Raw genomic sequence first — 6,916 nt, forward strand, 5'->3', positions numbered from 1 at the left:
TGATCCCTGCCACGCCGAACAGACGGAGACCCCTGAGTGGGCGCATATGGTGTAGGGTTGAGAGTCCACTGGAGCTGGTAATGATGGCAGTGGTGGACCGGTCCATCGCCAATGCCAGCGCTGGGGCTCCATCGGTGCGGAGTAATTGACAGCCATGAGCTTCCCCACAGAGCTCAAACACCGCAGTCTGCTCTCTGGCACACACTCCCTAATTCACACACGCAGACTTGGCTGCTGGCTCAGCAGGGGCAGACCATCCAATTTACAGCTCTGTCCAGCACCGCCCCGGGAGCCATCTCCAGCCTGCCCAGTCAGCCCAACGGACGCTAATAAAGGGCTTCTCCGGCAGCTCATACATTATGGAGAGAGCAGAGACAGATCAGGAAAACACTGCCAGTGCAGAATGCTTTTTCTGACCGAAAAGAATCAATTGGGTTGTTGTGGGTAACCGCTCCCCTGTTATGAAGCTGTTCTCCATTACATGGATGGGAAAATGATGGCGGTGGGGGGACAAGCAAGATATTTTTGCTGGCGTTCGCTTAGTTACATTCTTTGTGTAGCGGCTCAGAAGCTTTGCTCCAAGTTAACAGCACAGGAATTCAACAAAATTTACCATTGTGGTAAATCTTCATAGTGAAGATGTAAAGCGACCTCCCCAAGATGACCTTGCCTCTATTTCTGATATCCTGATATTGTGGAAAAGATTCGCAGATAGCACTATTAACTTGGCTCTTCGTAAACTTCATCAAGCTAAATATATGATATGAAAGGGACTTTATGTATGATGAAGCTTCATTTTATCCGGTTCTTGCATACATATGAGAACACAGACCCCACCGGCCCACCGCTGAGTCTGCCTTGGCATGCTGTTACAATGAAACAAATTGTGTTCTGTGATGCCTCGGCATGAGTCTTGGCTTCACTAACGTCCTTGGGATGCTTCACCATCTGGCAGTCCCATCACTGCGCTCACATTTCATTATAAAGCGAGACAGCACAGAATGTAGTCAAATATGTGCTATCAGGTTCTTACTTTAGAAAGTTGGTGTGTTTAGTAGTAAAATTAGAAACAGTTTGTTTATGGATGACAGCTACTTTCACATTCTTTGTGTAGTTAATAAATTATATATAGTATTTAGTGTCCCCAAACATATACAGACTTTAAGATTTAAACTGCACACAAGACTGTGTGAATGTCTTTGGATGTTCTAACAAGATATCAAATCAAGTGCTTTTTATTTAAATATTGCACATGCACAGTTTTTAAGACATTACAAATTAGGTTAGGTATATAATGTATAACCATCGAAAAAATTGAGACCACGCTAATATTCGTTTAGTTTTTCTGAATTTACTATTTATAGGTGTGCGTATAAGTTATCATTTGATTCTTTTGTGAACTACTGACAACATTGTTTTTTATGGGCATTTTTTTGCAAATTTAGTATTCTCAGACCTTGAATACTACAAAGAAAACAATAGATACATTTCTTATATGTTATTAATTCATATAATTCATCAAACCGGTGACGTTTTCAATATACAGAGCAGAAATTCTAAAGGTCTTCATATGCATGTTCAAACAACAAAGTGATGTTTTACATGTATTTTAGGATCAGGTAAAAAATGAATATATAAATAAATAAGCCTGATTTTTATTCATAACCTTCATGCGCTTTTGGATTCTCGAAGTCTTTCACATTGCTGTTAGGTGACTTTGTATGTCAATAGTATGGTTTGTTTCCATTGGAATTCAACACTGAACTGGAATTGCAAAAATACGTAGAAATACTGATCAAAGACAAAACTGGAGTGGCCTCCTTTTTTCAACCCCTGTATATTAACAAATCTTAAGAAAGTTTTATGACTTAAGTGTAATTTTCCCCTAAGTGTTCAATTCAATTTTATTTATATAGCGCTTTTCACAATTTGCATTGTTCCAAAGCAGCTTTACAGGGGAAAAACGAAAAACCCAAGAAAGGGTAAAACACACTACATGGTGTGTTATATAATAAATCCAAAACTTAAATATACCTTAAGTTTTACTTAAGTTATTCTCCTATTGTCTTTGGTAAGGAGAAATGACCCCTTAAGTGTCACACTTAAGGGAAAAACTTAACTTACTGGACTTAATATACTGTTTTAAATGACATGAACTGGGTTATAAAGATATAACTTTTAAAAAATTCTTAGAAAGTCACATGGTCCTTCAGCTTTCATTGCATGTCTTCTTTTCGCAAGCCTTTGGAATTAGTTGTTGGTCAAAGTGGTCTAAAGGAGAATTACTCAGAGGTATGTGTGACTTGCATTAAACAATTGACCCTAATCGCTTTCCTTTTTTGCACGGCACCACTGCAGGTGCCAGGCCAGGAATCAGCAAGCTTCATCCATCAGATTAATGGCAGGTGGCAGGGGCTCCTCGTGCTCAATGTAGTGGAAAGCAAGGCTTTATTACCTCACGCTTCTCACTGAGAGATGAAGACACTGGTGACACACTAAAGACTTTTCAATGCTGGTGGTCATGGTTGCTACACTAATTTAACTCCATATGTTCTTGAAGTCTGTTATTGGGGTGCAAAATTTCAGCTCAAGACGAGCATGCCGTCCTTCAATAACAAGACCCCACTTCTTGTCTGTCTGTACGATTTTATCAGGGAGGCAAAAGGGAGTCTGCAAATTATTCTCGACAGGTGTTTATCACTGCGAATACGAGCCGATGTCTTTTGACTTCCGTGGAAGCAATGAAATCCACTGATGACAGCTTACTTGACATTTACACACTCCGTTTCCCGTCCTTTAATAGCTACGCTCCATCTCCCTGGGGTTTGCCAGCCAGGCCGACTGATAACAAACCTGTCAGGAGGGGTTCACGAGGGATATGAATCCAGCGCTGGCGGAGAAATTATGTGTTCAGTAGAGGAATATGGAGACTGACATGAGCCGCACACCGGCTTAGTGACAGATGATTTGTTACAGCGCACGCTAAATGGAAGTCGCCATGATGGCTGATTAGGTCTTATCAGGGCCGTTTCAAGCGAGCAACTTTTTCATTTCACCTCTCTCCGAGGGACGACCATCAAAAGATATCACACAGGTTCCTTGGCTAGCTTGTCAGCTCAAGGTGAAGCCGAACTGGGGAGGAAATAAACCGCTGTCTCAGATAACATTAATGCTCAAGATTCACGCCTGACAGTTACCTGATAAAACATTATCTCAACCAATGAGAGACAGAACAGGACAAACAACCCGCACACACACCGTCTATCAAATACATTTGGCTTCAGCAAACCGCAATTCATCTGTGGGTCATATAGCAGCTCTGGAGAATTTTTGTAAAGGTCGTCTCACATTTTTACCTAGTCAGAGTGAAGTGGGTAGGACATTACTCATAAAACATGTGACACTAAAAGTCGCTGTTTTTTATTGTGGTGAAGGGCAAGCATCATATAGTATGTTTCCAAAAACAATTCTTTCTTTGTGTATGCGTGTAAGTATGGTTAAACATCAGATCAGATATTTCAAGCACAGTCTCCAGCGGAGAATCGTCCCAAGCAAGCGTGAAATTTTCTCCTTTCAGCTCTCAGCGTGAGCAGATGGTGTTTCCTAAACATGCAACATCATCCACATATTGACTGACAATTCAATCCAGATGAGACCACATTACAGTCCAAATTGACAGCTATCATAAAGACTAAATCCTCCTCTTAGCGGTGCAATGATCTATATAATAGGGCCCTCACGCAACAATAGAAATAAAAATAGCTGTGTTCCACAAGAATCTAAAATTCAATGCCAATACAACATTTCTGTAGTTTCGTAACGTTTCACAGAGTTTCACAAAGGCTAAACCACATGTCAACAGCTGTTAAAACGTGACCAAAATGTTCACGTTTGTCATCCACTGGTCTTTGTTTTGACTCATTACGACACCTTGGCTCAGCCTACACCCTCAAAGTGTATCTGTTTAGCCGTGGATCTCATGTGATGAGACATTAGGCGATAATTGGATGAAGCTTGTGATCAGATGTTCTCTTGGGGAAGCTAATTCCACTCTTTCTGACCTGCCTAATCTGCTAAAACCAATCTGGGGTTAATGGGCTTCTCTTCCCCCACCACCTGCTCTGAGGTGAATGGTAAAACAGACTAAACTCGATACAAAAAATACTGGGTTGTTTGGGTAAAACATGCACAAACCCTACTATTGTGTTTAAATGATCCCTTGTTGTCAGATCTGGACATATTCTAGTTTATATTATACCCACCCTTGGATTTGTTCATTTTATGATCTAAAAGGATAAAACAAGATCGTGCTATATTGGAGAGCTTTTGAAAAACCTGACAGCATAAGCTACAAAACCTGATTCACGATCAACTTTTTTTCACATGAGTATCGGACCGCAAGTGAATAGAAGATCCATTTTAACGATAAGCAGAGCACAGGTCATACATAACTGGATATCATATAGCATCCCTTCTGACAAAAATCATTAATCTGACTGTAATAGTTCCCATTTACTGGAACGTCTTTTTCCACCACTGGGAAGTAGCTCACAAAACATCATATTACAGCATAAAGCAACAGCACTTTGCGCTGCCTTGTCTTTCAGCATATACTTTCCTTTTGAGAAATTGAGTGAGGGGTGTGCAAGTGTCGCAGATGAAAGCGGGCATAAATACGTGTTTCTAGCAATTTCCTCATTTGTATCTCAAAGCTGATAGATATCTTTAAAATCCAACACACAATGGCCACTGTCAAGCGTGTTGGCAATCCGAATGGACCACCTGCCTCCTCTCAGGAGTCCCAACCCTGTAATTGTGCGTTGATTTGACAGACAGCTACATTATGATCACATGAAACAGAGTTAATCACGCCTTCCTGTCCCTTTCATTTGCATCAATAAATCTCCTCCATACAGAACTGAATGACATTTCACTTCTGTGTCACAGATGAGGAAAAGTCTTCCTTGTACCCCATTTTTCGGCGAGGAGCAAATAGCTTTTGGGTCTGCTCAGATGCAAAGCAGGTCATACGAGAATGTTTGCATTTGCATACTTTTAGTAAGGATGAGTATAGTAACCTCTCTCCCTTCAGCGAGCGACTGAAGTAAAGTGAGTATAGCGATTAGAACTGCCCCTCCTTCGGCGCTGCCCCGGGCACGTTCATTATATTAAGCCTGTCTCTCTTTATATCTACACTCTCCCAAGAAATGTGTAGGCAATTAATTAAATTCCCATGTCCGTGCCTGGCAGTCATTAGTCTAATATCAGCTTTCAAAGGAAAACGGAGACGGCGGTCGCTGTGCCAGGTCACATCACCCGAGACCCCCAATAAAGGCCCAGCTTCCCGTTCGCCCTCTACAGCTCACCGCCTCTCTCTTCTTTTATTGCCATTCATTTTCCATCAGCAATATGATGCCAGCATTATGCTTGTCTGATGTGGAGAGACAGAGCAATTTCCTGAGACACTTAACACCAGGTCACATGGGGTTGAAATACGATAGACAGATACAGCTATTCAGACGTCGCTACTCAATTCCATGCCAACCCAGATGTTATGTCAATGGCTCAGGGTGAGGAAAACACTTTCTTCGGCTGACGCGCGAGGGCTGAACGACGGCAAAATTACACCTCGAGGGGAGCTTTCAATTTGTGCGACGGATGAGGTAAAAGAGAGACGTCGCTCGAGTGGATATTCAGATACATTCATAAAGACACTTAATATGGAGATTAACTTTGACTGGCAGATGTTTCCTCTGTGTAATAGAAGTCATTACCATCGCATTTAGTACTTCATTTACAAAGTGACTCACAGGTTCCCTTGCGAACTTTGTAAAAGTGCATTACGCGCAGATAATGATGACTTTGTTATCCAGTGGTCTGGGAGACCCATTTTCTAGCTAACGTTAGCCTAACTACAAATGTCAGGCTCGACAGGCAATTATAGGAGTCCGATTACTCCTTCACTGCTATCGGTTCAATCTGAGAGACCCTGGCATGGTGAAGAGATGAAGGTAATTCTCCCTTGGGTCTGAAACAAGGCCGTGCGTGAACTTGGCCATTAAGGGCCTACCAGGTTTTGCTCAAGCGGTTCTGGATGTGTGAGCGACATGGCATCGATATCTGGCCTCCTCTCGGGTCTTCTCAATTGTCAAAAGCCCGTTAGAAAATGGTGGACTCCACAACTGATGAAATGAGAAAATTACACTACCATTAAAGGCGTTGAAGGACAGTTTGAGCGAAAAAATTGGTTATTAAAATATGAAAGTGAAAAATACACACAACGTAGGTTTATATGTATTAAAAAACTGAATTGTAAATAGTAATATCTTCATGGGACTAAGTTGGATAAGTGCTTCGGGTACGACATTAACGAAAGCACAACAGCTCCACCTGCTGGCAACATTAATTTGGTTTCACGGGTAGAAAATCACGACAGAGGATGAAATATTCCATTGAATTGGACATTTTAACTTCCCTTTAGAAAATGAACCATATTTTTTAGCTTTATTTGCCATTATGTTTAGTAACCTAATGTTTAGTAACCTAATGTTTAGAAAATAATTACCTACTGTCATATTTTCATAGAACATTCCTACTGCAAAATATTTTTATAGTCCATGCCCACTGTATTATATTCTCTCATATTGTATTCTGTATTTATTCTAACTGTATATCCTGCACTTGCTAACTGCACTTCCGGTTAGACCTAAACTACATTTCGTTACACTGTACTTGTTTATGTGTAATGACAATAAAGTTGAATCTAATCATCTAATCTAACCCTATAACTTTAGCCGATAAATATTACTGTAGTTACTCAAATATACAGTTTTATAATGACCACTGTAGTAACACTGTGGTAAACATAGGTGTTAATAATACAAATGGTAATATTAAATGGCCTCCTGCGGCTAAC

The sequence above is a fragment of the Barbatula barbatula genome (genome assembly GCF_947034865.1).
Source record: "Barbatula barbatula genome assembly, chromosome: 19".
NCBI lineage: Eukaryota > Metazoa > Chordata > Actinopteri > Cypriniformes > Nemacheilidae > Barbatula > Barbatula barbatula.